Here is a 17,539-nt window from a genome sequence, read left to right on the forward strand (position 1 = left end):
GTCTTCTGTAGCATTGCTGTTTGCACACTACAGAAGTATAGTTCACTACTCTTTCTTTTTTGTATATATCTGTGAGACCATTTACATGTAAAGATAGTATAGAAAGCTTCATTATGTTAAAAGTTATTATTCCCACCTTTTATGTTCAGCAGCTTTTTTAAGTGTCTAGTTTCAACTTTTGTGTTACAAGCATGCACCAATGTTTGGCAGGTTGCTGTTTTATACAGGTGTTTCTTGTCATATCCATTTGAGCCTAGGTTACAAAACTTTTTGTTTTATTGAACACTTTCAAACAAAAAGAAAAACACTCCCCCCAATACACCCCTAAAGCCTATTAACTTAAAACACAAAACTATGTAAATCTTCAAATATTGAAATTTTACACTCTTAATAGGAACAATTGTCCCAGACTGACAGCCATAATCTCTGACTTGGTTTAACCTAAAAGGAAGGCTATGCATGCTAAGATGCATGGCACTGCCTGTGCTCTAAGTGCTGTCTGGTTTTGTCTTATCTTTATTACTCTCCCAGATTGGGAAAAACACTTGAATGGTTACAGAAAACATCATCTCATAGCCACTTGTTTTTATTGCTGTTTATCGGATTGTCTCCATGGAGACACGAGAAGCAGATATAGAGTTACTTCCACAAGTACTCATTTATTTCCTAGACAATGTTCTTTTTTATGTATTTGCTTTCTCTTAAAACTTTAGATCAAGCCAAAGGCATTAATCCATTTATTCCCCTAGAGTGAAAAAAAATCAGTTTTTCTTGTATCCTTTTTTGACCAGACTTTTCTTCTTTTTTTATGTTGCAATGCCCACATTTCTTAATGAACAAAAAGAAAGAGGGAAAAAGGAAAAAACTCAAGGGCATCTGTTTACTATAGTACCTCCATTACATTTGAAAACAACTGAGAAAACTGTACTTTATAGAATGCATATTATTTAATATGTTATAAAAACACTGCTATTAAGAACATTTTTTTTGTTTTACTTGCAGTTAATTCTTTCATTCCTCTTCCCCTCTTCTAAATTTTCTTCCAGACATTAATGGCATGAAGTAGGGCATATGCTTTAGAGTCCCCTACAAGTTTAACAAAGTCAAAAAGTCTGATATTTGCAGGTTTTCTTATTCTGTTATGTTTCACAAGTATAGTTAATGTTTTGCAGTCCCACATTTACTTGTCAATTTCTGAGTTCCTAGTTTTACTCCTGTTGATCTTTATCTCCCAGATCTAGTCTCTGCTTAATTTCCAATGTGCTTCTGGTTCTTCTAGTCAACACTTGTCCCTTTTTTTTCTCTCTCTCAAGCATTTTCCTTTGAAACATTGGAAAAGGTTTCACTGGCACAGTCTCTCTCTGTAATCTTTATTAGCAGAAGAGCAAGAAGCATATTTGCTTCATAATTTTGATCTCTTCTTCAAAAGTCATTGAGGACTGAAGTCACTAAATAATGAAAGATATTTTCAGATTTCATGTCCTTCAGAAAATGCATGCTAATACACAACCTAGTATTGTACCAACTTTCTAAATTTATAAGAGCAATATTTAAAATCTGTCTCTATTTTTTTGGGTCTGTCCCACAGTTATTTGTGGCTTTGTCCAGATTTATTTTATTTTTTTTTGTGCTGAGAGGTTGAGAGATATGAATTTCCAGACTGGTCTTTTGTTGGACATTCCACGACCCAACTAATACAAATGATTTGTTCTTCCCAAAATCATTATATTTTAAACCAAGGCAAAACTACCGTATCAGTAGTATCCTGTGGGTAATCCATTTCTTGTATGTGGAGCAAAAAAGTTTTTCAAAATAAAATGACACTTGTTTAAACATGGACATTCTCTCTTCATAACTTTGTCTTCAGTCATCAACCTACCACGTCTACATTTTGTTGTGAATGATGGAGTCATGTCTGTTTCAACTTGTATGACTGTTTTTTGTTTTTTTTCTGACCTTACACTGCATTCGTAAAGCTTAGTACCCATTTACACAGTATGAGAGATAATTTCAAGTACATCATTACTTAGGGAAACCTTACCCAAGCATGACCTTAATACCAGGGTTGTACCCCTGCAGTTTACTCATAATATGGTCATTTCACATTGACACTGTGCAGCCTGTGCTATGGTTGCTTATTGCTGCTTACATTCACAAACAAATCCAGGGTGCTGAAAAACAAAGCTCATACAAAACACAGCTGTGCATTCTGATGAACACTTTCTTCTGCAGTACAGCACAGGGAGTAATACAAAGTGCTAGTAGGGTTCTGTGTGAGCATGGTGAGGGCCAAAAGGAGTAAAACCCCAAAGAGGACCAAGAAAATAGGAAGGAATATTAGAATCAACAGCATAGGCAGCCAGACAAGTTAACATGTATGTGCACTCCCTATGTATTTTTCAACAGTTTTATTGTCTTGGTGTAGGTGTACATACTCTCTGCTGCACAAAATTGATGTACTGTTATCACGGCCATACCCACCTCTATCCGGTAACCATTTATCTTTAATGTTCTCTGTCCCAGATTCTGAACAAGCCTTTATCGTAACAAATATTTCTTAGATAAAACCTGACCGTATATGCATACTGATGATATTGCACTGCATATACTTTCCTACATTAAAAAATGTATTAATATCCAATCTATGTAGCTGTTATTTTTAATTGAAACTGTTTGTAAATGGTGTAACTAATGTCAAGGATGCCTGAATAATGGAACAGTTGCTCTTGAATGAAACTGACTGTAGATGATGAAACAGTGCAAATGATGTCCATGATGTCTGTCTATATAGGATCATAAGAGGTTACTAGGCTATTGGCCTTAAGGCCCTTATAAGCCTAGCCAAGAGTTTAGCCCATGTTTAGACAAATCAGCATCCAATATCCCTGTCCAGCAGGTACACGGGTGGAATCCCAGGGGTATATTTTCTGTTTCCCATCCAGTTATCTAGGTTGCACTTAAAAAGGGGTAAAGAGCTACTCTGCTTGATGTGGAGAGGGAGTCTATTCCATAGATGGGGGGAGTGTCTAGGACACAAATCTGTCCCACCAACAAGTCTTGAAGTCACAGACCAGGTTGTAGCCGGGCGTGCGGGTTATTCGAGTGGAGCTTGACTTACGGATATGCATTAAGTCCCATCAAGGTGGGGTCTGTGATCACCTTGTATGCCAGACAGTGGTCACCTCTGAGGAGTCTGTATGAAACTGAGTAGAGGGATAGGGCTTTTAGCCTATCTGTGTAAGGTAGATATTTGAGGCCCTGGAATCTCCTGGTGAGGAACCTCTGTGGTCTTTCTAGCTGCTGCATGTGCTTTGCGAGGTACATGCTGAAAGAGGCGTTGCACTCAAAAATGGGCCTTATAAGGGAAGAATACAGGGATGTTATGACCTCGTTGTCCTTGGATGAGATACCCTTACTTATGAGGTGGGCCATGTAGAAGGCTTTCTGTACAGTGGAAGCAGCATGGTGGTCAAAAGTCAGGTTGCTATCAACCTTGGTGCCCAAATTCCTCCTGACTGTGTGCTCAGGACATTGTTATTAATGTGATAATTTGTGGAGACATCACTCTCCCCAAAGGGGATGATGGTGCAGTGGAGCTTTTCTCCCCACATCACTGCTGAAAAAGGCACTGCTCAGTCAGACTTTCCCAGTAAACAAATGTAAATGAATAAATAAATTGAGATTTAAAAAAAAAAAAAAAGCTGCAATTAAAAATGAATATTTTGTGAATATATATTGCAAAATCTGATAATTAAACTGTGTGCTTCATGCAGTAAAAGGAGTGTGAGGGAGACAGAATAATACTGTTAGTGTTTTTCAAGTAATGAATACTCAGCATCATTGGGTTGCATCTTAATGTTATTACTAACTTTGTAAGTAAAGGCGAGTGAAATAAACACTGGCATTGGCTGGCCAGCATTTGCACTAGCTGGTTATTATTATTTATGGTATTACTAAAGCTGATTATTACCATTCTTCAACTTCACTACCTTCTGTTCCTTTTTGTTTACTGCACATCTATAAGCATGAATGATGCATGTTGTTCAATTCCAGGGCAGCTTAAGCAGCAGCATTCTGCAATCATAAATACATTCCTGCTGCTTTTTAATAAAGTATGTATGTGATCATGTGCAAGAATGGGCAGGAAAGTATAAAAGTTTAACAAAAAAGCTAAAATTAAAATTTCTAATGTTTTTCGATTATATGTGTAACAAATACCTTCAGTGAATCAGTCTTGTAAGTTTACAAAGGAATATTGTTTAGTCAGAATGCCACTAAACGCAGAAATGCAAGCTGTGCTACAGCATACATGTTTGATGACTTTCCTGGCAATTTCTCTAATTTTTCAGCCAGGCCAAGTTAAACATTCATAAATCATCAAAATGTTTATGTAGTGGTACACCTCATCCCATGGGACGTACAGAAGCATTTCAGCCACGCATTCTAACAGCAGCTCCAGCTATCAGCAAAAAAAAAAAAAAACTAAGCCATCAGACAATACAAACTGTGGTGGTGTTTCATGAGTGACTGCCACTTTTTTTTTATAGTCCTCCTGGCTATCAGCCAGGACTATTATAAAGCCAATCACTCATAAAGCAACAGCACAGCTTGTCTAAAGAAGGCATGTACCGCTGCTTTGAGAAAGTCATGTGGAGTCTGTTTGCCATTCAGCACAACTCTATGAAAGAAAATACCCCCCAATCTGCCTTGTGATTGGTTCTGTGCACTTTTTTGTCCCATCCTCCCAGTGTCATCTTCCTTGCAGCTCTAATTAACACAGTTAGAAATAATTAAAAGTACCACAGTTTGAGCTTCATTTTTCTTTCTCTGTGTAGCAGCTTTCTTCCCCTGCTCTCCCCTATTCTGACTGATTTATGCACTTCTTTTTTTCTTCTCCCATCCAATGTCATTATTTATACATTGATTTACGGAGCTCAACTCTGAGTCCATTTGTTGATCTTCCGCATCTGTGCAGCACTGCTGAATATATTAATAACACTGAGTATTATAGAGAGAAGACCACGTGAATGTATTTTGTTTCACAGAATGCACCTACGGCATTCTCTTTCACTACTGCTAATTCTGTTGTGTTCATAAGGATCACTGCAGCAGCAGTATAAGCTGTATGCAGGAGCGGCCTTAGGTCAACTGGTGCCCTAGGCAAAAGGGCTCCACGGTGCCCCCCCCACACCACCCGGTGCCCCCATCCTGGTCTACCTACACCAAATAAACACAGAAAAAGTGCCCCTGCTAGAGTGACTCTCTAGGCGGATGTCTAGTTGGTCTATTCCTAACGCCGGCTATGGCTGTATGGGTTATGTAGTGCTAAGGGGTACAACAGTCTGCCTGCTTCCAAAATTTCTGGTCACCTTCCATGTGCCCAAACCATTAGCTCGAGCTGAATTGACTAAAAGTCAGGTTTGGATGCTAAGCCCTTCAGGACTTTCCTGCCACCAAAGAGTGTGCTCCTGTATGGGTTTTCAAGGATCAACTATCAGCAAACTGTTTCATTGCTGGGCAGATAAGTTCCCTTTGGGGCAAGTCCTTCCATTTTACTTTTTATGATAGAAAACATTTTTCTGTAAAACTTATTTTTTTAGGCAATGTAAGGTGATAATCTTCATATTGATCACTGCTACAGTAGCCTAAGCTATATGGATTGTATCATACAATGATATAATAACCGCCCAGCTTCCAAAGCTTCAGGGCACCTTCCACATGCCCAAACTATTAGTCAGCTCAATCTGAACAAATTAAAAAGACAGGTTTGGGCAACAAGCCCTCCAGAGCTTCCTTGCCACCAAAGAGTGCACTCCTGTGAAGCTTTCGAGGATTGATGGTTGGCTTGTGCTGTTCATTTGCTAGCCAGATATTTCCCTTGGGGGGTAAAAAAAAAATATGGTTTGATAACACTTTACTGTTCAGAAAAGTTATTTTGAAACTAGGAGTTTGTGTTTTAATCGACTGTCATGAGTCTGTATTATACTTTTAAATGGGGGCACTTTTTTCTCCTGTCAGTTTAAAAGTTTGAAGTATTTCAAAAACATTTTCTCTGTGAATAAATTATGTTTATTTTACTTTTTGGGCTTAGCAGTGTGCTTTGAAGTCCTTTTTACTACGTTTTTCTGTGATAAAAGTGACTTTTAAAGACTTTAAATTTTGACCAGCTTTTGCTGATTGTCTTTTCTCTGGGAAGAGGCAAAATTTGATGGCTTGACCATGGAACAGACTGTGGGTCCCACAGTCGGTCCTTCTACCCACAAAAATAAAAATAAAAGTTAAGCAAACTGTGTTTGCATTCACAGCAGACTAGCACTTTGCCTCAGCCACAGGTGGGTGACTCTGCTGTGGCTATTAGTTTCACCATAGACCACTTATCGTTTACACCATATCACTCTGATGTAACACCTACAGCCACTGTAGACCAGAGGTTAGACAAATCCTCTGTGGCTGTTGGTGTCCTGTCGGCAGGCAAAGCAGAGTCATTTTTGTCGGTTCTGGGAGATGGAACAGGGAAACCTTCCCTGTTTTGTCAGAATGCTGTGCACATCCTTGAGGAAGCTGCTGTTGCTGTCATTAATAGCAATGTTGACCCCATTTTTCCTGTCGGAAAGAAACAGAAAACTAAAATTGTATCTACTCCTCCTCGCATTTCCTTGGACAGAAGTAATTTACTGGGTCTGGCTCAAGGTTTAATTGAGGCTATTGATCCTTTTTGTAAAATAGTTTTTGGTAAAAGAAAGCGGGATACCTCTTTTCCTGAAGAGATTCAAGATTTGAATCTAGACAGGAAGATGAAGGGACAGATAGTGGGATTTCTCATCAGATTTATGATTCAGACTCTGAGGAGAACTCAGTTTCTGATTCTTCCTGTGAGGGTTTCTGTTTCTCTGAGATTATTTTCAGAATGTGCCAGTGTTTTCAGTGGGAGAACACTGAGGTTTCTCAGTTACTCAGAAAATACTATGAGCTGTTACAGAAGTAAGTTCTGAAACCTTTACTCATTCTTCCAGTTCTTTCAGATTTAGAGGATGTGCGTTTGTTTTTGCCTGCAATTTTCCTGACAGTCAGCCAGCTGCCACTAAAAAGGAAGATAAGATGTCTATAGAGTTCCTCGGTCTTTACAGTTTTTATACATTCTTCCTAAACCTGATCCGGCAGCAGTAGCTTTAGATAATCCTGCTATCTTTTGGATAAGGATGAGAAGATTATTGATAAGTATAGAAAAAAGTGTATGCTTCTGTAACTATGATTTTCAGAATTTTGAATTGTCAGGTTCATATATTAAGGTTTGTTCTGCCTAAGTGAAAGGATGAGGAACATTTTATTTGAAGTTTCTTCTTGTGAAGAAAAGTCTGCTTCAAATAATTTAATTTCTACTGCTCAGGGCACTACTCGTTTATAGTGTGTGCATGAGTCTGTTGATACTTTAAGGGCTATGGCCACTGGTTCTGTTTTGGAGGATTCTCAAAACTTCCAAGATGATGTTAAACATTAGATTTTAAATTCTTCTTTGTGTAGCGATTTAGATTTTGGCCCCTGTCCTGCAGAGGTGATCAAAAAGTGTGGTTGTAGGGGGTAAGATGATACGGGGAATCTATCAAGATTTTTCAGCCATCCTTTTCCAAGTTCTTTAAGAGATTCCCTAACTCCTTCTCCAGTTTTGGTATGAAAATAGTCTATCTTAACAAAATATAGGTAAACAGACATTCATGAAGAAATGGTGTAGGGGTTTCAAGAATTCTGGAAATTCACAAAACCAAGGACTGTCAGATAAGTCAGAATTACTTTTTCTCCCCCCACCCTGGTGCCTCTTTTTCTTCAAGAAAGTCTGAGTCTTCATGTTTACCTTTGGCAAAAGTTAGTTTCAGACAAATGGGTTCTGAAGATTATTCATCAAGGTTACAGATAGAAGTGGGAAGAAATTCCTCCTTTCCAGGGGGTAATTCCTCATCCCACAGACCAGACCCTCTTGTTTCCACCTCTCCATCATATGCTATCCCAGGGAATGATAGAACCAGTTTCCTTTTTCCAGGTGGAGAAGAGGGTTTTATTCAAGGATGTTTTAGTGCCAAAGATAGAAAATGCTCTGAGATCAGTTCTAGATCTTTTGTTTCTCCTAAATATGTTTGTGATGGTTCCCAAATTCAAAATGATGGCATAGGAACCGTTACCTTTTCTTCCTCATTCAAGTTTCCTTGTAACATTAGCTGTCCTGACTGAAATCACTGTTGGAGTATTCTTAGCCAGTGTTTTATCACCTCTGACATCTGGCTGTTGTGTGACCTCAGCTTGCAAGCATATGGATATATTGGCAGACGTACAAGCTTGATTCCTCAGACTGTCTCACTGCCAGTCCAAACATAGGTTGCATATCCATTGGACTAATTTTCATTTGGTCATTGGTACCATTTCTTCAAATTTCAAGAAAAGTGCCTCATTGTGGGACCTTCCTTTATTTTTTTAAACTGTCTTGTATTATTGTTATTAGATGGTGGTCACAAACGGTAAGTGTGAGAGGCAAATTTTGTACAAAGACTTGTATACCCAATACCTTGTTTTGCTTAAGAACAGGACATGAGTACAAGGCCTACAAAGAACCACTTGCCAAACTTTTGTACCAAAAACTTTGCAGTCCTGCTTATCCTTGCTCCTGAAAATGTGGTTTCAACACTCTCACCCTTTAGAAACAGTGATTCTTCTATTACCTTGCCTCAAGGGGGATTCTTATGGTGGAAGGACCGGGTGACACTCAATCCAGGACTCCTCTTCATTCTTCCAGTCTCAGTTCAAGAAATGTACATAGATCCCTTGGAGCCTGGAGAAGGAGCCACTGAAGACAGGGCAGGTGACAGGCAAAACTATTAAAGGAACACAGCAGCTCAAAGGCGATAAGGGCCCTTGTTCAAGCTCTGCAAGATGTTCTTCATCTCACATTGCTGCAGTCCTTACACTTGGGTAGTCCGCTGTCCTCGGTCGGCCCGAATATCAAAGTATAAGGCTGACGTCGGTCAAGGCGCATTTGACTGACATCAGGACGTCAGGGTACAAATGCGCATGACCGACGTCATATCCTCAGTCTTTTTTGCCGCATGGTCCGATGCAGAAGCAGCATTGCAAGTGCCGGTTGGCGTTCTGAGATTTTTCGATTTGAGTTTCAGACCGAGTTCAAAGTTGGCTAAGTACCCGTTGGGGAATATTTTAGTTTTTCTTGCCTCAGTGATTTAACGGATGTCAGAAAAAGACAATAATTGCATTTCTTGTGGGAAACAGATACCGCATAGAGATTATCATACTTTGTGTATTCCTTGCTTAGGGCCTGAGCACGACGTTGTTGGCTGTCGCTCTTGTGCTAGATTTAATAAACGCACTATAAAGAGGAGGTTGGATTGTGCAAGGTTAGTCTTTGGGAAGCGGTGCAATTATAAAATGCCGTCGGATGCTCCGGCCCGCTTCTTCGAAGAAGCGCAAGGACAAAGCAGTTAAGCCTAGGATGGAAGAACCGTCTGTACCGGACGCCGGTTCTCTAGAGGTGTCGGTGGAGCCGGTGGCTCCACCGGAGGTTTCTTTGTGTTCCCAGGGTGAGACTTTAGTATTGCAAGATGTGGCCTCTCAGGAGGCAGGTCAAGCTGAGGGGGCTTCTCAGGTTACTATACTCCCCTCCCTTCCTAGGGTGGCTAGGCCCTCTCCTTCTGTTTCTAAGGCTTCTCCCAGGGGCAGGCCAGGTTTAGCTTCAGTTGGTGTTACCCCTAGCTCTTCAGGTACTGTGCCCAAGAAACATATGCTTAAAATGGCAGAAGATTTGATTACTTTGATTAGGGTTCTATGCCCTCCTGATAAGAGGCCTAGGGTGGAGCCTGAGCTGGGGGTTTTGAGCAGGCTTCAGATGTGTCAGAGTCTTCGGCTGAAGACTTGCAGGAGTACTCTCCTTATTCTGATTCTGATGTGGATGATTCTACTCCTTCTGCTTCTCCTCCTGAGGATTTTTCTTTTTCAGAAACTCTTCATTCCATGAGGGAGCATTTCAAGTGGGAAGGTCAGGACTTCTCTGATTCCAGGAAAAGGCTTAGGGAATTTTTGTTTTACCCCAGCATAGGCCTTTGGCTATACCTCCTGTTTTGGATGTAGTGGAAGATGTTTTACAGAGGCTTCTCTTAATCCTGATTCTTTGCCTCCTGCTCCTGTTAAGCCGGATAGGTATTACAGGGTGCCTGAAGCTCATAAGTATCTTTTTAAGAGTCCTAGGGCAGACCCAGAAACTGTTAGCCAGGGGCCTAAAGGTGTTAAGGCTTCTGTTGTTAGGAATCCGGTTCCTGCAGACAAAGAGGCTAGGGCCTTGGATAGATGGGGAAAGAAAGTTTATACTTCTTCCACTCTTGCTATGAGGGCTTTGAATTGCCAGTTTCACATGTTGAAATACCAAAACTATCTCCTTTCACAATTGAAGTCTAAGGTTGATGCTCTGGCAGTAGGTATTGATTGTAAAGAGTTGCAAGATTTAGTACATGTTTCTGAACAGGTGGGTAAGCATTCTTTGCAATGTGGTTTTGATGCTGTACAGGCCTCGTCTAGGGTGGCTGCCACTGGGTCAGTTCTTCGCAGGCACGCCTGGCTAAGGGATCAAAATTTGTCTGAACATGTTAAAACAAGGATTTTAGATGCTCCTTTACAATCTGACGTGTTGTTTGGTCCTCCTGTTGAGGCAGTTTTAAAGAAAATGGAAGACAAGGCTAAGTCTATGCAGACTGTTAAAGATTTTTGCAGGTCCAGCCTCCAAAGTTTAGTAGAAATTGGCCCACTAAGGGGGGGGCGTATCCTTCTTTTGATTTCCAGTCTAGGGGTTGATCTAGGCGTGGTAGGGGCAGAGCTCAGGGCTGTTTCAGGCCTAGAAAGGGAGTTCTCCTGCACAGTCTTGGTGAGGGCAGGGGTCAGTCCTTTCGTAAACAGACCCAATGACCTACCTTTTCAGCTGCCAGAGCCTTCTCGTCTGGCAGCACCTTTGGGAGGAAGGTTGGCACTTTTCAAAGAAAATTGGAGTTTAATTACCCAAGACAGATGGGTATTGGATATCATACACCACGGTTACAGGTTTTATTTCCATACCTTGCCTCCTTTCAAAGGCATGCCAGACGTTCCTCCTCAACAAAGAATAGAGGCTCACAAGCAAGTTTCTCTGTTACTCCAAATAGGGGCCATACAGCCGGTTCCTATGCCAGAAGTGGGCCTAGGATTTTATTCTCGCCTGTTCCTAGTACCAAAGAAGGGGAACACGTGGAGACCAATTTTGGATTTATCTACCCTCAACACTTATCTGGACATTCCCAAGTTCAAAATGTTGACGTTACAGCAGCTTTTACCTCTGCTGGGCAAAGATCATTGGATGGTAACTTTGGATCTCAAGGAGGCTTACCTTCATGTTCCTATCAGACTAAGTTGCAGGAAGTATCTGCGATTTCGAGCTGGGACTTCTCACTATCAGTTCTCTGCATTGCCCTTTGGCTTATCTACTGCCCCCAGAGTGTTCACGAAAGTTCTGGCTCCAGTGATAGCTTTCTTCAGGCTAAAAGGAATTCAGATCTATCCTTATTTGGACAACTGCCTGATTCTGGCTCAAGGAAGGGAAGAGCTTCTTCATCATTTGGAATATGTGATAGCAGTGCTAAGATGCCTGGGGTATTCTGTGAACAAAATAAAGTCCAGTCTAGTACCCTCTCAGGACATGTGCTTTCTGGGTGTGAGACTGAATACAGCATCCCAGATGGCCTTTTTAACCCCGGACAAACAAAAGAGTCTATCCCTTTACTTCCATCAGCTATCTCATCAGTCCGGGCTGACTGCAAGGACAGTCCTTCAAGCCTTAGGGTTCATGGCATCTTGTATTCTGGTGCTTCCCAATGCCAAACTGCATATGAGGAAGCTGCAATGGTACCTCAAAAATGTATGGACACAGCACTGCCAGGATCTAGACACTGTCATTCAAATAATACCTTGCATTCAAAAGGAATTTTTGTGGTGGGCTCAGGAATGTCACCTAAACAAGGGACTCTCTGTGACCCGGCCAGAGGCGAGTCAGATTTTAACGACAGATGCCTCAGACAAAGCTTGGGGAGCTCATCTAAATGGAAAGTGGATACAAGACAAGTGGCCTGTCAGGCTACAACATCTACATATCAACCTGAAGGAGATGTTAGCAGTCCAGTTTGCATTAATAGCTTTCAAGGATTTACTTCTTCCAGGGCAGGTGTTGATTCTAACAGACAACACAACTGTCATGTGGTACATCAACAAGCAAGGGGATTCTTATCCTCTATGCAGGCAAGCAATGATTTTGTGGGAGACTGCTCTCAGTTTACAGCTCAGTCTTCAGGCAAGGTTTCTGCCAGGAGCACAGAACTCCTTAGCAGATGTGTTGAGCAGACAATTATGGATCCCCACGAGTGGAAATTGGATCCTCATGTATTTCAGAAATTGACAGTGTCATGGGGAACTCCAGACATAGATCTGTTCGCTTCTCCACTAAACCATCAGCTGCCAAAGTTTTGCACAAAAAGGTTTCATCCCACAGCTTGGAAAGTGGACGCTCTTTCTTTCAATTGGAGCAATCTTCATGTGTATGCCTTTCCTCCTCTGCCTCTCCTCCCAAAGGTACTTCTAAAGGTCAGACAGGACAAGCCAAGGATGATTTTAATAGCTCCAGATTGGCCTCGACAGCACTGGTACCCATTACTGAGAAGTCTGGAAGCCTCCATGGCCTTTGCCTTCGATTCCACACCTGTTGTCACAGGAGGACAGCCATTTGCTACATGTCAAACTTCACTCTCTTCACCTAACGGCCTGGCATATTCTGTTTTGAACCATAGAGGGTCTCAACTTCCACAACAAGTTTTGAATGTGATTTTGGAAGCTAGAAGGCCTAGTACAAGGAAAGTGTACGCAGATAAATGGAAGAGATTTTTATTTTGGAGTGCAGCAAAAGATTTTGATGTTTCTGAGCCTAATTTGAGTGTGGCTCTTCAATATCTTACAGAGTTACTGGACAAAGGTTTGTCTTTCTCTTCTATTAAGATTCATGCTGCAGCAATTTCGGCTCACTATGATTGTGTCCCACCATTGTTTTCTCATCCTTTGTTCAAGCAATTTCTTAGAGGGGCAAAGAATATAAGACCCCCACGAAGAGCTCCTACTCCTGCTTGGGATCTCAATTTTGTGTTGGAGAAACTCACTCTACAATCTTTTGAGCCTGCAGCTACTTCTGAGTTGAAATATTTATCATGGAAGACTGCTTTTTTGTTGGCAATTACCTCTGCAAGAAGGGTTTCTGAATTGCAGGCCCTTATGTTGAGCCTTTCTTGATTTTCCATAAGGATAGGGTATCATTACGTACTAATCCTTCCTTTATGCCTAAGGTGGTTTCTAGTGTGGCTTTAAACCAAACTATTCATTTGCCTACTTTTTATGCAAATCCCCAAAATAAAGGGGAAAAGATTTTGCACACTTTAGATGTACACAGGCAGTTGCGTTATTATTTGGACAGAACTAAAGGGTTCAGGCAGTCTAAGCAGTTGTTTGTTTCTTTTGCCTTGAGTTCTCAGGGCAAGCCTGTGTCAAAACAAACTATTTCTAAGTGGATTGGGTTTTGCATTACTTTCTGTTATTCCCATCATGGCAAGGAGATTCCAGCTGGGATTAGGCCTCATTCCACTAGGGCTACTGCCACATCAACAGCTTTTTTGAGGGGTGGCAACCAAGGATATTTTGGAGGCAGCTACTTGGAGTTCAGTGCATACTTTTTCTAGGCATTATCACCTGCCACTTTACTCTAAATCCAGGGCTGGTTTTGCCACTGCTGTTTTGCAGGGCATTTTGGCAGCTCCTGCTTCCTTGTAGTTAGCCATCCTCCCTTACCTCTGCTTTGGGATTCTACCCAAGTGTAAGGACTGCAGCAATGTGAGATGAAGAACATAGTACAGTTTTGTACCTACCATAAATGTAGATGTTCAAGATCCACATTGCTGCAGTCCCTCCTTCCCCTCTGTAGTTAGAGGCGGTTGTGTGAGTTGGGTTGTACATTTTGTATATATTGTATATATTGTACATATAGTTAGTGCAAGGGTGGTTAGTTGGTTGTTTGCTGTCTTTTGGTTTTGACCTTTATGTTTAGGGTCTTCTGACATCTGGGGCAAGAAAAGACTGAGGATATGACGTCGGTCATGCGCATTTGTACCCTGACGTCCTGATGTCAGTCAAATGCGCCTTGACCGACGTCAGCATTATACTTTGATATTCGGGCCGACCGAGGACAGTGGACTACCCAAGTGTAAGGACTGCAGCAATGTGGATCTTCGAACATCTACATTTATGGTAGGTACAAAACTGTACTTTTTCTCTCATGTTTGGAAACCAGATCTCCCATGAGTATTCTTAGACAACATGACTGTCACACGGTACATAAACGAGCAAGCGGGAGCCACATCATACGAACTGTGCAGACTGATACAGAGAACCTGGGACATTGCCAGCTGAAAAGCATGTCTCTAATAGCCACATAAATCCCATAATAAGTCATTGTGTTGGCAGATGCCCTAAGCAGGACCCTCACAAGTGGACCTTGAACAAACATTTTTTTCTGGACATCCTTCACTGTTGGGGCACACATCAGATACATTTGTTTGCCTCAGAAAACAACAAACAGCTTCCCCCTCTTCTTCACCAGGACCCTTGCTACTCAGCCTCAAGAGCCGATGCTTTCTCCTTTCAGTGGAGAGGGAAATTCCTCTATGCCTTCCCTTCTCATTGCAAGAGTCCTCCTAAAGCCCCTCTCCCAAAAAAATATATAAATAAAACTTTTGCTGGTGACCCTGTTTTGCCAAGATTGGTCCACTCTTCTTTTTTATTTAGCCAGAGGCATTTGCTACAAGCTGCAGCTTCAAGTGAATGTCATCACACAGTAAACGTAATCCTGTGGATGATGGGGTTCTAATTCCTTAGATACCATTTTTTCAGAGGATGCAATCCAGGTTCTCCAAGAAGCTAGGAGACCCCACCACTCAAACATCTTTCATAGCCAAATAGAAAAGATTGTCATTTGGTGCCATAGGAAAGGACAGGACATAAACATAGCAGAAGTGTCTTCCATATTGAAATGACTGTGAGCTCATGCATACAGATCTGGCCCATTCTTCCATCAAAGCCCACTTGTCAGCCATGTCTGCCTGTTTGTCTCTCAGTTCCTACGTATGTCTAGGTCTGAGGTCAAGCTGTTCCTTAAAGGGGTTCTACATTTTAGACCACCACAGAAGCCCATAGTTCCTCCTTGGGGCTTCAGCTTTGTGCTGGAGAAGCTTATCTTGCATCCTTTTGAACCAGCAGCATCAGCAAATCTCAAGTTCTGCACCTGAAAAACTGTTTGTCTTCTGTTTCTAAGTTCAGCAAGGAAGGTTTCAGAACTTAAGGCACTCATGGCTAGTCCTCACTTCATTATATATCACAAGGGCAGAGTGACCCTGAGGGCTAACCATTCTCGCCCAAAGTAGTGAATGAGCTGTCTCTGAACCAGGCCTCAGACCTTCCTAGTTTATTTCCCAATCCACGGAATTGATGGGGGGGCTCCTACACTCTTTAGACATTCACAGACAGCTAAGCTTCTATCTGGAAAAAAACAAATCCATTTGAAAGTGGAACAACTGTTTGCTTCTTTCATGTATTCAAAACTGGGCCAACCAGTATTTAAGCAAACCAGTGCCATCTCCTTTCTTTATTTTCTGCTTGGCAAATCCTTGCCCTCATGCCCTTGAGCTTATTCTACCAGTAAGTGGCATCCTCCTTGGCTTTTTACAAAGCCGTAGATACCAAGGCCATACTGGAAGCTGCCATCTGGTCTTCTGTACACATCATCACTAAACGTTGCAAGATTGATGCCTTTTCAAGGTTTAGAGCACTTCGCTAAGTCAGACCTTTCTGTCCTGTTGGATAATTCTGCTGCTTATTAGCCAACATCCTTGTGTTTCCTTCAGCTTTAGGAATTGCCCATTCGTTAAGAATACTGTAACAGTGATTTCAGTCAGGACATAGTACAGTTGTTTAAGAACTTACCATTACAGTAGATATTCTACTGATCATTGTTGCAGTATTCATTCCCACCCTCCTTCCCCTCTATGTTCATTTCTACTAACTCTCTCCTGTCCACCTCTGTTCCTACACTATGGACATTACCCTAGAACAAGGGGGCTTCCTTGCCACTTCATGCTTTGCCCCTCCTTGCTAAAAGAATTTCTTCTCAGGATCTTCAGGCTGCTGACTTGGAGATAGTCTGAGAAATTATGCTCATACATCTGTCTATATACCCCTAAGCTTGCAATCTGAGGTCACAAGTTGGACGTATGATCCTGGAAAGGTAAAACTTTGGTAGCCAGTGTAGATGTCAGTGGTGATAACACTTTGGTTAAGAATACTTCAAAAGTGATCAGTAGATCATATACTGTTATGGTAAGTCCTTACACAACTGTAGTATTTAAAAGATACTCATCTTCACATTCCTATTCATCCAGACTTCAGGCATTTCTTAAGGTTTTGTGTGTCTGGATCACATTATCAGTTCTCTATTTTACCCTTTGGACTATCCACTGCACCAAGAATGTTCACAAAGTGTCTAGTTCCAGTTATAGCTCATTGCAGGCTACAGGTTATCTACATTTTTCCATGTTTAGATGATTTACTTATTTTCACAGAGTCTTTTTCAAAATGTTAGGAATACCCCCCCTCTCTCTCGGGTGAGTGATCTCTTACACAAGCTGAAATTCCAAGAGAACATTTAAAATCCTTAGTTTTCCCCTTCTCACATGACTGTATTTCTTTTTTTCCAATAATTTTTATTTTCATTTTGCATTTGTAAAAGACACAAAAATGTTTATATTTACAACATGACCATAAGAGAAAGTTATACATTGTATTCAAAATAGAAACATGAAGGTCATATAACAAACCTATTTACACTATATATATATAGATGTATATATATATATATATATATATATATATAGATTCTTTCTGTTTGCAATACCATATTTTGTTGCGAGTTTGTGGGTATATTGCTAGGTTCTCTTATAACACATCCTCTATAGTATGCATGATGTTTTATGCTAGTATGATATTAAAGGTTAGTTCCCAAGTTGCTCGAGTTTTGCTGTTTTTGTTTCTTTTATCCATTACTATTTTGTGAGGTAATAGGTGTTTAATAGCCACTTTCTTAAACCCCCCCCCCCCAAGAGATGTTCATAGAGTCTATCCATCTGAGGACTATATATAGTTTCATTATTGAGAATATGGTTGTAAGTGAGTTTGCTTGTTTTACTGAGAAGTTAGATGGGCGAATATGTAATATCGTAAATTCCCATGTTAAGTGTTGATGATATTGCAATTTCAGTGAATTCCAGAGTTTATAGATGCATTTGCAACTCCAAAATATATGCATTAAATCTGCTATCTGATCCTTGCATTGAATTTGTGTAGTAATGCAGGTGTGAAATATGCATTATTTATC

General features: G+C 40.9%; 1 protein-coding gene across 6 annotated transcripts in view; it reads left to right on the forward strand.

The window, feature by feature from the left end:
* Positions 1–17,539, forward strand: part of ST7 (suppression of tumorigenicity 7) — a 1,957,536-nt gene that overhangs the window by 1,253,227 nt on the left and 686,770 nt on the right. The gene's annotated exons all lie outside the window — the stretch shown is intronic.

Source organism: Protopterus annectens, chromosome 11.part0, assembly GCF_019279795.1.
Source record: "Protopterus annectens isolate FY-2018-M chromosome 11.part0, PAN1.0, whole genome shotgun sequence".
Classification (NCBI taxonomy): Eukaryota; Metazoa; Chordata; order Ceratodontiformes; family Protopteridae; genus Protopterus; species Protopterus annectens.